Below are 14,874 nucleotides of genomic sequence, written 5' to 3' on the forward strand. Positions count from 1 at the left end.
ATATGAATATGTGAAGGAACGGCACGAACGTCGTGAAAATGACGGAGAAATTTATAGACTCCTTATATGTGGTAACTACCATATGCTCAGAGAAACAGCGTAAGAACCCAGCGATGAATTCCCTGTTCAAAAACCTCATGACTGCTCACAAATCAAAGCCTAAAATTATAGTGCCGGATTCCAGGACACCGTAGGATACCTGGAAATTTGGCAGCTTATCGGCTCGCAGTGTGAGCCGCTCACCGGCATACAGCAGACATTGAGAAAATACCATACCAGAACCTCAAACCAATCATCTGCTCCCCGCAGGGAGGCGTCTGCAGCATGCAGACGTTGGTGAGTGGCGACACCACGGGGTTAACCCGAGCATCCGCAGGGACATCCCCGCAGGGGGATGATGGTGAACAATGCGTCACCACGGACCCGAGCGTCCGCGCTTAGCCGTGCGTGGCATCGCCGTGTCCAGGGAAAAGGGGATCCTGGTGGTTGAGCCGATGCCGAGCGTTTGGACCCTTAAGGCCCCTCGGCGGAGGCAACACACCACTTTGGCCCCAGCTTCCTGTAGACGGCACCTCCGGCCTGACCCGACCGGGGGAAATCAGCAGTCGCCTTTTCCTATCCTCCCCTCTATCTTTCACTTTATACTATCTCTTTCTTACAACTCTCCTGTCTCCTCCTCTCTTCTTCGTTTTTTCCTCCTTTTCCTGGCGGCGAGGGTTAACCGTGTGTGACCAACTACCCTGAGTTGAGTCATATTAGGTTATAGTTAAGGTGTACAGCTGGCGTGGGCAGGACTTGCTTTCAAGTTCCTGTCGCGTCCCCCTGTTGGGCTCCATGGTGGGTGGCTGGCACCATGACCGAAAAACCTCAATTTTTTATGGCTCCCCCCCTTTCAAAACTTGATCGCTCTCTCAAGAGAGGGCGGACCGAAGCAGACGACTTTTTTCAAAAAAGAAAAGTATCATTTCCAAAATTTCACGTCATCCATAGCAAAGCAGAAGAAACGCAAGCAAGGATAATATCCCCATTCCAAGTCTCAAAACGCTTGACAGATGCCTTAGGCCTTGGCTACAAGGTGTCAAAAATGGCCAGTGGCGACTTACTTCTTGAACTGCGCGACAGCACACAACACTCAAAAGTTGCAACAATTGTATCCATTGGGGACATCCCTGTCTCTGTGACCCCACATCGGTCTCTGAATACTGTACGAGGCGTCATTTCTGAAATAGATTTTGTCCACCTTTCTGAAAAGGAAATGCTCGAAGGACTTACTGACCAAGAAGTTATAGATGTCCACCGGATCAAAATCCGGAAGGATGGCAAAGAAGTGGACACCAAACACCTGATCTTGACATTCAACATGAGCACATTACCCGAATCCATTGAAGTAGGCTACCTGAAAATAAATGTAAGACCGTATATTCCTAACCCACGCAGATGTTTCAACTGCCAGAGATTTGGCCACGGCTCACAGAGTTGTCGCGGCCGCAAAACGTGCGCAAAATGCTCTTCGAAGGACCACCAATCCGAAGAATGTGTTGCTAACCCACGGTGTGCAAATTGTGAAGGCGACCATGCTGCCTACTCCAGGGCTTGTCCGTCCTGGAAGAAAGAAAAAGAAATCATTACTCTCAAGACTACGCAAAACATTTCTTTCAAAGAAGCAAGAAGGCAATACTCTCAAACAAACAAATTCTCCTTCACTGCAAAAACAAACTTCGCTGATGTGGTGCGTGGGCGCGGCGCACCACACCAGGCTTCGGCACCTGTCCAGGTCACACGTAGTGAGCCTGGGGCGGGGCCATCCGCGCCGTCTGGTGGAGTAGCTCACGCTACTCCGCCTACCCCAAAGGAGGGGACGCAGACCCCCGGATCGGCGGGCCCAAAGACCTCTTCCCACAGGTCGAGGTCTAACTCAAAAATCAATGTGCCTCCTGCACGGTCGTCCAGTGCCTCTGCAGAGGCGATGGACACGACCCCGGGCAGCCCCTCACCGTCCACGTCGGATGGTCGGCGGAGCTCCCTGGATCGGTCAAAAAAAGACAGGCCCCGAGTCACGGGGCCATAAACAACTTGATCTAGCTTTTTTTAATCAGTACAAACACAAAACTAAGATGGCTTTCATAATACAATGGAACTGTAGAGGAATGTTGAGGAACTACAGTGATATAACTCATATTCTAGGGTCAGTGATGCCTCTAGCCCTATGTCTCCAGGAGACCAATCTTGGTCCACAACATTCAAATATCTTAAAACATTATACAACTTTTAGGCGTGATCGCGAACATGCAAATAGACTCTCGGGAGGCGTCGCAATCATCATCCAAAGCGGCGTCCCGGCTCAAGAAATCAAACTGAAAACAAAACTTGAGGCGGTTGCGGTTAGCGTCATCAGCTACAAAATCATAACAATATGTTCTGTATATCTTCCCCCACACATCACATTAACATGCCAAGATCTAGAAGGCCTGATCGATGAACTGCCGGAGCCATTTCTGGTAGTTGCGATTTTAACGCTCACTCTCCGTTTTGGGGAAGCGAACGCTGTGACTCTAGAGGCCAAACAATCGAAGATTTTATACTTTCGAATAATGTCTGTCTTTTAAATACGGGAAAAGCCACATATTGCTGTCCAAGCTCAGCCAAAATGAGCTCTCTCGATTTAGCTTTCGCATTACCATTAATTTTTAACGATTTTAAATGGGATGTTTTAAATGACCCCATGGGCAGCGATCACTTACCTACCGTCATCAGGCTCTCATCATCCACTCCAATCATCCCCACAAGGCCACGGCGCTGGAAAATTCAGCTCGCCGACTGGTCACTTTTTACAAAAAATGCCACTCTGGAAAAGGAATTTTGTGACGACCTTAGCACAGATGAAATTAATGAGAAGTTTACAGAATGCATAATATCGGCCGCAACACTCGCTATACCACAAACAACAGGACTTTCACAAAAGAAACACAAGGTGTGGTGGACAAAAGAATGCACATTAGCAAAAAAACAACAAAACAAAGCCTGGAGCGCTCTGCGTCGATATCCCACTGCAGAGAACCTACTCACCTTTAAGAAGGCAAAAGCCAGAGCGCGGTATGTGCGAAGAAATGTAGAGAAAACCTCTTGGCAGAAATATGTCTCCTCAATAAATAGTTCAATAACATCAAAGAAAATGTGGGAAAAAGTGCGTAAATTTACTGGTGACCATACCCCTTTCACACTTCCTCTCTTGACAGCACCCGGGACACAAACATCTTTAGAAGAACAGGCCAACATACTGGGCGAGCATTTTGCTGAGATCTCAAGCTCATCCAACTACACAAACACATTTCAAAAACACAAAGCAATAGCTGAAAAACAAAAATTTCCATCTGGAGCAGGTGTTCATGAGGATTATAACCGGCCTCTCACACTAGAAGAATTAAATAAGGTACTATCTTCTGGCAAAAAGACAGCACCGGGACCAGACAACGTGCATTACGCTATGCTTGCACATCTCTCCGAGGCTGCTGTAGAGGCACTGTTAAAATTCTTTAATAAAATCTGGATAACTGGCAATATACCTGACGAGTGGAAAAAAGCAGTCATAATACCTTTTCTCAAACCCGGAAAACCACCAACAAGTCCTAGCAGTTACAGACCAATAGCCCTCACCAGCTGCATTGCTAAATCTTTCGAAAGTGTAATAAACATTAGATTGACCTTCACACTTGAATCTCGGCAACTATTAGATACACACCAATGTGGGTTCAAAAAAGCATGCTCGACCACAGATCACCTTGTCCGTCTAGAAAACACCATCCGGGAGGCGTTCATCCACAAGCAGCACTGTATTGGGGTCTTCTTCGACTTGGAGAAGGCCTACGATACTACGTGGAAGTTCGGCATCCTCCGTGACCTAGCAGAGCTAGGTATCCGCGGCAGGATGTTGAACTGCTTGAACGACTTCCTGGCTAACCGCACATTCCGAGTCCGCCTAGGAGCAACTCTCTCCATGACTTTCACCCAAGAGAACTGCGTACCCCAGGGGTGCATTCTAAGCACGGCACTCTTCATAGTAAAAATGAATTCCTTAGCTAAAGTAATACCCAAGTCCATAATGTATTCAGTCTATGTAGATGACCTACAAATAGCATGCACGTCCTCCAGCATATCAACCTGTGAGAGACAAATACAAATCACACTAAATAAACTAGGTGCTTGGGCAGACATAAATGGGTTTAAATTTTCTCCTCAAAAAACAGTAGCTGTTCTTTTTTCATTGCGACGAGGCCTACAGGTCGATCCCAATCTATACTTGAATCACACTGCGCTACCAATTAAACTTGAACACAAATTTTTAGGCGTAACTTTCGACAAGAAACTCACATTTCTACCACATATTAACAACCTTAAAAAGAAAGCTTCTCAAGCCCTCAATATCTTAAAAGTTCTCTCACGGAAGCGGAGGGGGTCCGATAGAGCAAGCCTTTTACAAATATATCGCTCTCTGGTGCGCTCCAAGCTGGACTACGGGTGCATAGTATATGGTTCGGCAAGAGCATCCTACTTAAAAAGATTAGACCCCATTCATAATCTTGGTCTGCGCCTATCATCCGGAGCATACAGAACATCACCAGTAGTTAGCCTTTACGTTGAAACTAATGAAGCCGCTCTTGAGGATCGAAGAATCGCCCTTACATGCTCATATGTCTTAAAAATCCGTTCTCTTCCGAAACATCTCTGCCATCCAGTTGTCACCAAGTGCCCATCTAAAAGATTATTCATCAACAAACCACATTCTATCAGACCATTACTGCTGCGCTTTGAAGATAAATGTGAAGAGCTAACAGTACTAGATGCCCTACCGAATATTGCACAAAGGAATGAATATTTACCACCATGGTACAGCCTGCCTTCAGTATGTGACCTCACAATGACACATTTAGATAAAAAGCAAACGCCAAATGAGTACATATTACAGGAATTCTTTGCACTACAAGAAAAGTATGACACTTACATTGAATTTTATACCGATGGCTCAAAAACAGAAAGTCACGTTGGAAGTGCAGTAATCCAAGGAAAAAACAAACAGATAATGCGACTACCAGAATTCGCATCGGTTTTTACTGCTGAGTGTTATGCCATCTTTGTAGCTGTGGAAAAAATAGTAAGAGAGAATATCAAAAATAGCATCATTTACACCGATTCCCTGAGTATGCTCAAAGCACTGCACTCCAGAAATGCTGCTGAACCCATAATAGGTAACATCATACATAACATTGTTAAAATCACAAAACAAAAACATAACATTAAATTCTGCTGGGTTCCTAGCCATGTTGGAATCGTAGGTAATGAAAAAGCAGATGTATGCGCTGCACAAGCCCGGAATGGCCAAATAAAACAAGTGAGCATACCGCACAGGGATTGCTTAAAGTTTATCAACAGTAAACACAGAAATAAGTGGCAGGCCGCATGGAAAGATCACGTAAACAACAAATTAAATTCTGTGAAACCAATTTTAGGGGAATGGCAGTCATGTAGGCATCAAGAACGTTTTACCGAAGTTATTTTATGTCGGCTCCGCATTGGACACACCCACCTCACGCACAACTTTCTGCTAGCCAAACAAAACAAACCTCTCTGTGAAATGTGTGGTGCTGAACTCACAGTGAACCACATTTTAATTTCATGCATAAAACTAGAAGAACTAAGAAAGAAATATTTCACAACATTTTACAGGGAAAGCATCCCATTACACCCCATGTTACTCTTAGGTGATCGAGCACTGGTTGACATTTCATGTATTTTTAGGTTTCTCAAGGAAGCCAACGTTTTAAACAAACTCTAAGTATTTTTAGAAAGCTTCACCATTAACAAAAACTCTAACCTTGTGTTTGGGGCAGCATAGCCTCAGTTGCTTTTGCGCCATAAAAATCAATATAACTAACTAACTAACTAACCAATCATCTGCGACACGATTCGACAACATGGCAAGAGAAATGGAACACAGCAACAGAAAACAAACTACAGGCATAAAGACCAGAATAGGAAGTTACACTACCGAAAAAGAAGACAGATTCAAAGAAGTAACTTTGTGCATGCTGAGGATAGGACACCCACTTGCAGCGCGTTTCTATCTTCTAACCAACGCCCCGGCACCGTATTGCCCGAGATCTTGTCTGCCGTGAAAAAAGTGAGAGATACATTGATACACAGACAACGCAGCCTTGTGGTCTTTTTTCATCTGGAAAAAGCCTGCGACACTGCATAGAGGTTCAGCATTCTGCGTGACCTTCCAGAGGCAGGTATCCGTGGTAGGATGCTGAACTACTTCAGAGATTTTTGAGGTGACCGTTCATTTCATGTACGCCTGGCTTCAACTCTTACGAGGAACTTCGTTCAGGAAAACTGGGTATCGCAGGGGTGCATTTTAAGTACTACCTTGTTCGTCGTGAAAAAGATTTCCATAGGAGAACATTTACAAAGTCCATTGTGTATTCTTTATATGGTGATGACCTTCCCATTGCATGCGCATCCTCCAGCTTGCCACACAATGGCGTCTGCAACATGAATATGTTGGTGAGTGGCGACACCACGGGTTCCCTAGCATCGCTAGCATCCGAAGGTACTACATCCCCGGCGGGGGATTTTGGTGAGCAGTACGTCACCACACACCCGAGGACCCGCGTCTAGCCGTACGTGGCTCAGCCGTGTCCGTGCAAAAGGGGGTCCTGGTCGTTGAGCCCATGTCGAGCGTTTGGACCTTTAAGGCCCCCCAGCGGAGACAACAAAACATTTGGCCCCATCTTTTCGCAGACGGCACCTCCGGCCTCATCCGACTTAAGGAAATCGGCAGTCGCTTTTTCTTTTACTCTTCTGTCCTCCATCTTTCACTTTTCTATTTTCTTTCTCACAACTATCCTGTCTCCTACTCTCGTCTTCGTATTTCATTTTTCCTGGCGGCTAGGGTGTACATTGTGTGGAGTGTGGACACGACCCAAGGCAGCCCTGAGCCCTCCACGTCGGACGGACGATGGGTCTCCTTAGATCGGTAAAAAAAAGAGGGTTTGAGTCACTGGGCCAAAACCAAGTGCTGTGTATAGATACACAACATAAAGATTGCTTTCATAATACAATGGAATTGCAGATGTCTCTTAAATAATTAGCATAAAAGTCATTTTGAACTCATTTTTTCCTCTTGTGTGATGCCTCCAGCAAACCAGCTTATGCCATCGGCACAAAAATGTGCTGACGAAATGTACTGTCTTCCGCTGGGACCGAGAGGGGACGAGAGCAGACTCTCAGGATGCTTAGCTATCTCTGTAAACCTGGAGCAGCAGCTCGCAAGCTGAAACTGAAAACTAGATTCGAACCCGTAGCCGCCACAGTGGTTGCTTACAAAATGATTACATTTTGCTCCGTATATCTTGAACTGCGCCTCAGAGTAAGTAACACTCCATGAATTATGGAACCTTTTAGAATAGTTACCAGAGCATAGCTATTATCAGCAGATTTCAATGCCCACCCTTGTTTTCCAGGCAGTTAGAAAACGGATTTTATTCTGTCTAGTAACGTCAGTTTGTTGAATTTGGTAAACCTTCATACTGCTCCACAACCTCGCGGAGAATGAGCTCTGTCATGCATACCAAACCACGACATTGGAAACTGCATTTAACAGTGGGCTGTGTTGAGAGAAAAAAGCCTGTTCAGAAAGTTTCTCTGGAACACTGAGCACAATGAACTCAATGAAATTCTCACGAAATGTATCATCGATGCTGCACGCCTAGCTATTCCCCATTCCATAGGAATGGTGCGCCAGAGCCACAAGGTATCGGGGCGCAAGAATGTAAGGAAGCTTAAAAAAAATACCATAAAGTTTGTTTTTTTTCGTAGGTATTCAATTCATGAGAATCTCAGAATTTTCAAAAAGGAAAAAGCTAAAGCCCGAAAGAAATAAAAAGAAGAAAGAAATACGCCGGAGCGGCAAAAAACATAAGAAGCACAGTAAAATAAAAAAATGTGGGAGCAGGTTAGAAAAAAAATTGGCAGTGGCTCAGCTCTGGTTAAGCCTGGACATACAAGCGAAAAGGTGAAGATATGCTTTGACGTTATGGCTGTCGCAGTTCGCGCACAATGCACTGGGAGCACCACGATAACGGTGCAGGCAAGCGCGTTATATAGCCCTCCTTCCACGTGCGGAGTAACTGTGGTAAACACGCGGCTGCAACGAAAGGTCAAACAGTGGCGAGGAGGCGAGCGCGCAGTAGTAGCGGCGGTGAGGAGGCGGCGCACATGCGCAGTAGCGCGCGGCTGCGCCGAAAGGTCAGGTGGCGGAGTCGGCGGCGGCAACGGCTGCGGCCACCTGCGCCGCGCGTGATGTCACTCGGTTTCGCGCATGCGCAGAACTCGCCATTCGGTTTCACGGCGTACGCAGAGCTCGGCTCTGACCCTCGTAGTCAAGCTTTTCGCTTCAAAAATAAAAGGCAGCTACTCCCTGTTCACATTTCCTCTTCTGACAGACCCCGGTATACAGACAAGTATTAATGACCAAGCCGACATTTTGGTCCAACATATTTCTGCAGTTTATAGTTCCTCACACTACACACAGTTATTCTTAATACACAAAAACGCAGCCGAAAAGCAAAGGCTTCCTACGGTAGGCACCACAACCGAGGCATACAATAGGTTGATTGCATTTCAAAACATTCAGAGTACTGTCTACAGATAAACAAACTGCATACGGCCCCGAAGAAATTCATTATGAAATGCTGGCCCATCTATCCGAACCCTCTGTGGAAGTTCTCTTAAATTTTTTAATAGAATATTGGAACTGAGGAAAATACCACCGGCTTCGAAAAAAAGGCATTATTGTTTCATTCATAAAACGAGGAAAGTCACCCACCTCCCATGGTAGTTATACGCGTATAACCCTTACAAGTTGTTATGCGAAATCTTTTGAAAGCAGCCACCGCGGTGGCTCAGTGGTTATGGCACTCGGCTGCTGACCCGAAGGACGCGGATTCGATCCCGGCCGCTGTAGTCGAATTTCGATGGAGGCGAAATTCTAGAGGCCCGTGTACTGTGCTTTGTCAGTGCACGTTAAAGAACCCTAGCTGTTCGAAATTTCCGGAGGCCTTCGTTACGGCGTCCCTCATAGCCTGAGTCGCTTTGGGACGTTAAACATCAATAAACCAAACTAAACCAACGTTCCTCTCTCCTTCTCTCTTCTTTTCTAGTTTTTTTTTCACTGCTCATAGGCGGCTAGGTTTAACCTTGTGTGGCCAACTGCCCTGAGTTGCGTCCTATTTGGTAATATTTCGGGCGTACAGGTAGCGTGGGCAGCACTTGCTTGCAATTTCCTGTCCCGTACGCTCGTTGGGCTCCATGACCAAACAATATATATTTTATGGTTCCCCCTTTGCAACAAAAAAATGATAGCCCTCAAAAAGGAGTGCGGACAGATATGACTTCTCAGTACTTCTAAAAATCGAAACATACCCGACATTTCATGTAAAGCACAGCGAAGAGACAGAAATAACTGCCCGAATGATGCCCCCATTCTTGGTTGCAGAAACCCTGACCGATGTCTTGGGCACGGGTTACAAAGTACCTTGGTGTGTCGTTGCTTTCACTGCTCGCAGGTCGTGATGGTCCGGCGCACCGTTCCGAAGGCGGTGCGAAGGTACACTGGCGGTGGCCTGCGAAAAGTTCCCGCTCTGCTGGCAGAGCGACCGCCTGAGCGAGGCGGAGGCGGCCTCGCGCTGCCCACCCGCTGCACCTCCAGTGAAAACAGGACGTGTCACCTCACGAGGAATATGCCAACGCTTAACGACCTGCTCTCTTTCGTGGGGACGGAGGTGACCGAGGTCGCCCCAGGAAAACTCGCCCTTCGCTCGCTCAGGAACTGTGCGCCCAACATATGGGAAGACAACGAAGAGTACCGGGAATATGCGGCCGTATTTCTCCACTACACTCTTGCCCATCACCGCTGCGTGGAAAGCGCTGAGGTGAGACCCGTTAGGCACTTGTAGGCGTCCTGATATATCCTGGGATTGTTCGGGCGTTGAAGTAAGAAAGAAAAAAAGCAGCCGTACACTACTCATGAGCTACTTCGAGGCGAAGGTAGAATAGAAGCAGGAAGCCGAGCTGGCATTGGCAAACAAGTCATAACAGGAGACAACTATTAACTATAACAGAACGAAATAATTCAACAGTTACGAATTCCACCTCCGCAGAACGAGAATGAGTGCCGAGAAGAGGCTGAATGGGGCGCTGTGCATAAAATAGAGTTCATTATATGTGGCGATTTCAGCATGTGGAAAATTTGGAAGTGTTAGGCACGGTGAAGTGTAGCTGGCTTAGAATTGTGGGGACTATATTTTCAGAGGGAATGATGTAAGGGATCGGTAGTGCGTGCGGGGTCGTTAGTAACGCTAATTCTTTGTCAGCACCCCGCCGCTGCCGTCTTCAATGGACGCCACCGGCGTGAGGGGGCGGCAGGGGCGCTCAAAGCGAAGCGTCTCCTTTTTCGGAACGCGGCCGCTCGCGAATGCGCCGGGAAGTACGGGTGTCCCCCGCCCCGCGTGTACTTCTGTGCGAAGGAAAGGATGTTTTACCTTGCACGTGCGGGCACGACTGGGTGTTTGCACTCGCTTTTCTTTTGTTGTTTTGCGAGGAAGAGGGTGTTTTGCCTCGCATGTGCTGGCGCATCTGTGCGTGTGTGGTTTTTGCTTGTGTTTTGTGCTGGAGAGGGTGGTTTTCCCTGCGGAAGCTGGGGGGCTGGCCATGCTCTCGATGAGCCAATCATGTTGGGAGTGTGGCATGATTGGGTGCTACCAAATGTGGGCCGGGCCTTGAGGTCTGTAAAACCGGGCTCCGGCGCCAGAAAAAAGGTTCTGCGCTAAGGTGAGATGCTATGCATCTTTGGCTATGCCGAGTAGGGGCCTCCCCTAGTGTTAGCCAGTTCCACCCTTTTTGTTGTTTGTCCTTTCGCTGCTTAAATTGTCTCCAGTGCCTTAACTTGTATATGATGTACATATCTGTATATACATCTTCAAGCATTCCCTTTATCCCTGCGTGTCAACTCATCGTGAGACCGCCTCTGACGGGGCACCCCTAGTGCGAAGATCAAGCTTCGGTCTTCAAGTTAAACAAACCGTCTCTGGCGGGGCACCCTGGTGCGAAGAAGGAAGATAGAGAACCTGAACTGAAGGTAGAATAGAAGCAGGAAGCCGAGCTGGCATTGGCAAACAAGTCATAACAGGAGACAACTATTAACTATAACAGAACGAAATAATTCAACAGTTATGAATTCCACCTCCGCAGAACGAGAATGAGTGCCGAGAAGAGGCTGAATGGGGCGCTGTGCATAAAATAGAGTTCATTATATGTGTTCATTCTCGCATTGTGAAGAACGTGGAGGTGTTTGTTAGGCACGGGGAAATGAAGGTGCCATAGAACTGTGGGGACTATAATTTCAGACGGAATGGGGATAGCCTGAAAGCAGGACAGGAAATTTGGCATGGGTGAAAATAACACATGCGTCACTAGAAACAAGCTGCAAAAATATCATTAGAGGATAGAAGAGAGGGAAACAATTAGGGGGAAAACAGTGCAATTAGCATAGCAAATGTATTAGGATATCTACAGCCGCCAACATGTCCTGATGTTACGGCAGTAGTAGTAGTAGCGCCAAGGAAATGAAAATTCCGGCAGTAACAAAAGAGGGAGTTACGGAAGCCTAGCAAAGAAACGGAGAGGAGAAAACCGGCGGGTGATGATCGAGTCAGCGCATATTTGTTCGGCTGTTGAGGCATTGGGCTAGAAGATCTTCCCTCTCCATGTACGCAGTACCTTGTGGCCTCGAGCGTACCGGAAGAATGAACAAATACTAACCTTATGTTGCGTCAAAGGAAAGGTAATGTGAAAGACTTGAAGAATTGCACTGCATAACAAGAAGAATCCGCCCTCTACACAGCTTTTAATACGGCAACCGCAACGGAATGAGACCAACGCTGCATATCAGACACACCCACAAGAACATAAAGTGCTTTAGTCTACGCAAGGTATGGTCAAAGGCGTAGTTTCAAATGATTTCACCCTAGATAAGCCGAGCCCAAGACCGGGGAAAAAGCTTGCACAGCCATCGACACATCTGTCTAGAGCGCTCGAACGGCGCGCCGGTAAAGTACACTTCTATCATTTGCGGGTGACCTAGAGCCCCAAACAACTGCCCCGCCGCGGTGGCTCAGTGGTTACCGCGCCCAACAAGCGGGGCGGATTACGAAGCAAGGATGCACTGCGGCTTGCCCATGCTTTCGTAACGAGTAGAATCCTCTACTCAACCCCCTACTTGCACCTGCGCAAACATGATGACCAACTGGAGGTCATCCACCGGAAAGTCATCAAGCGTGCTCTCGACCTCCCGGTCACCACGTCCAACCAGCGACTTCTGGCCTTGGGCGTGGTGAACACATTTCGGGAGCTTCGAGAGGCCCACTTAGTCAACCAATACACGCGTCTTGCACAGACCACGTCCGGTCGCCGCCTCTTGGACCGGCTACACATCAAACATGACTACCATATTGAGGAAAGGGAGAGAGTGCCAGAACCCTGGAGACGCGCCCTCCGGGTCCGACCCCTTCCCCGCAACATGTCCAGAGAAGACCATAGCGGTCGTCGCCAGGCGCGCGCGGAAGCGTTGGCGCGATACTATGGTAACCAACAACATGTGTATTACGTGGACGTTGCCGGCCCACACCACGGGGTGTGGTACACGGCCGCAGTCGTACACAACACAAACACAGTCAACGGGCTCACTTTCAAAGCCTACAGCGCAACACACGCGGAGGAGATTGCCACTGCTCTTGCTCTCACTACTCCCAAGTCGAAACACATCATCACCGACTCGCGAGGGGCCTGTCGGAACTGCGAGTTGGGCTGGGCTCCCCCGCTTGCCTGGCGCATACTGGAATATAGCTGTCGATCTGAAGATCCAACTCCACGCAACCTGATTTGGGCCCCCGGTCACCAGGGACTCCAGGGAAACGAACAGGCCGATCAGGCCGCCCGCGCACTCTCTCCCCGGGCTATCTCCCTGTCCTTGGAAGGGTACTCCCAATCAGACAATCTGGCCATTACATTCAAACAAATCACCGATTACTACAAGGAGGAGCACCGGCGCTACCCGGCCCCTTGTAAGAACCAAGATCGCGCTGACGAGCGCCTCCTCATCAAAATTCTTACTAACACTGTACTGTGCCCGGCGGTGCTTAAACATTTCAATACATCCTTTGATGGCGCATGCCAGTTCTGTGGGGAGGTGGCTCACACCTTCCACATGGTTTGGGCGTGTCAGTCAAACCCATCTATCCCCCCCAACCCCAACCCCACCAGAGAGGACTGGGAGGCGGCCCTGCTCGGCTGTCAGGACCTAAAGACCAAAAAGGCCTTGGTTCACCGGACGCGGGCGGCGTTGCTTGCCAATGGGGCCCCGGAATAGGGGCTCCACCTAGTATTGTTAGGGGAAAGGGCCAATAGGGCCTACCCCAATCACCTCTCTGTAAATATTTATTGCATTGTAAATGTTTTTCACCACCACCACCCGAAAGACGCTGGTTCGATCCCGGCCGCAGGGCCGAATTTCTATGGATGCGAAATACTAGAGGCTCGTGTACTGTGCGGTGTCAGTGCACGTTAAAGAACCCCAGGTGGTCGAAATTTCCGGAGCCCTTCACTACGGCGTCCCTCATAGCCTGAGTCGCTTTGGGACGTTAAACACCAATATACCAAACCAGTAGAGTTCCAAACACGACCGTATGCGGTATGCACATTACTATATATTAAGATAAAATATTCATGTCTTCAGAAGCGATGAGAAATACCGCAACAAACTACCTATCGGGAATGATATCACAAAAGCTGTACAAAGGGTTCGATTGAGAACAGCTAGCTCCCGGTAAGTTAAATGAGCCCACCTCGACCCAGGACTTTCTGACGGCACTGCCCTACTAAGTAACTGAGAGAAGGAGTTAATCAAATCAAAATCAAATCAAAATTTTATTTGTCTGTATACGTACACATTCATAAATTCTGATCTGCCTAAGCACATTTTGCTTGTTGGCTGATCAGGCAGCAGGTGGAGAAATACTTTCATATGTATACTTTACTTGTCTAAACACTCATACTAACATAGAAAAAAAAACAATAAACCAAACAAAACACAAACAAAAAAATTTTGAACACAAAATTGCACATACGAAAGAACTCAAGCTATACACAGGGAAATATATTTGCACACCAATTTCTCATGTCAGTCATCATCCTACGTTTGTTACTTGCAATACATAGATCATCTGGAATTTCATTAAATACAGCCGGTACATAATAACTGCGCATCTTTTTACCATAGTTTGTGTAAACCCGTGGCTTAAAAAAACGTTCTGTTTTTCTCAAGGTGACATCTTTTTTTACGGGAGTCTTATATTCATTTGAATAATAATACCGTGTTAACACAACAAAGTGAAATAGCTCACGAATTTGAAGGATGCCTAACTCATCGTATCTCTCTTTCATGTCAACCGAGTGTAGTTTTGTGCCGTACGATATAGTGTTGACCATTCTTTTTAGGATAACATTTAATGGTTCTTTCTTGTATTCGGAGCAGTTACCGTATAGAGTAATGCCGTACTTTAAAACAGGTTCTACTAATGCTGTATAGATCAGTCGCCTAAGATGGAGCGGAGCTTTACCACGAAGGTGATACATCATAGCCGCAATGGCCCTTATCTTTCGAGAGAGGTAGACGATGTGGTCGCTCCATGTAAGGTGTTGGTCAAAGTGGATGCCGAGATACAGAACTGTTCGCTCTATTTGCATAGCTTTACAATTACA

General features: G+C 47.2%; 1 pseudogene; it reads left to right on the forward strand.

The window, feature by feature from the left end:
• The first annotated feature begins 9,629 nt into the window (after nt 1-9,629).
• LOC149367761 (uncharacterized) overlaps nt 9,630-14,874 on the forward strand; it is a 125,397-nt pseudogene continuing 120,152 nt past the window's right edge.

Source organism: Amblyomma mixtum, chromosome 1, assembly GCF_055824585.1.
Source record: "Amblyomma mixtum isolate Tamu chromosome 1, ASM5582458v1, whole genome shotgun sequence".
Classification (NCBI taxonomy): Eukaryota; Metazoa; Arthropoda; class Arachnida; order Ixodida; family Ixodidae; genus Amblyomma; species Amblyomma mixtum.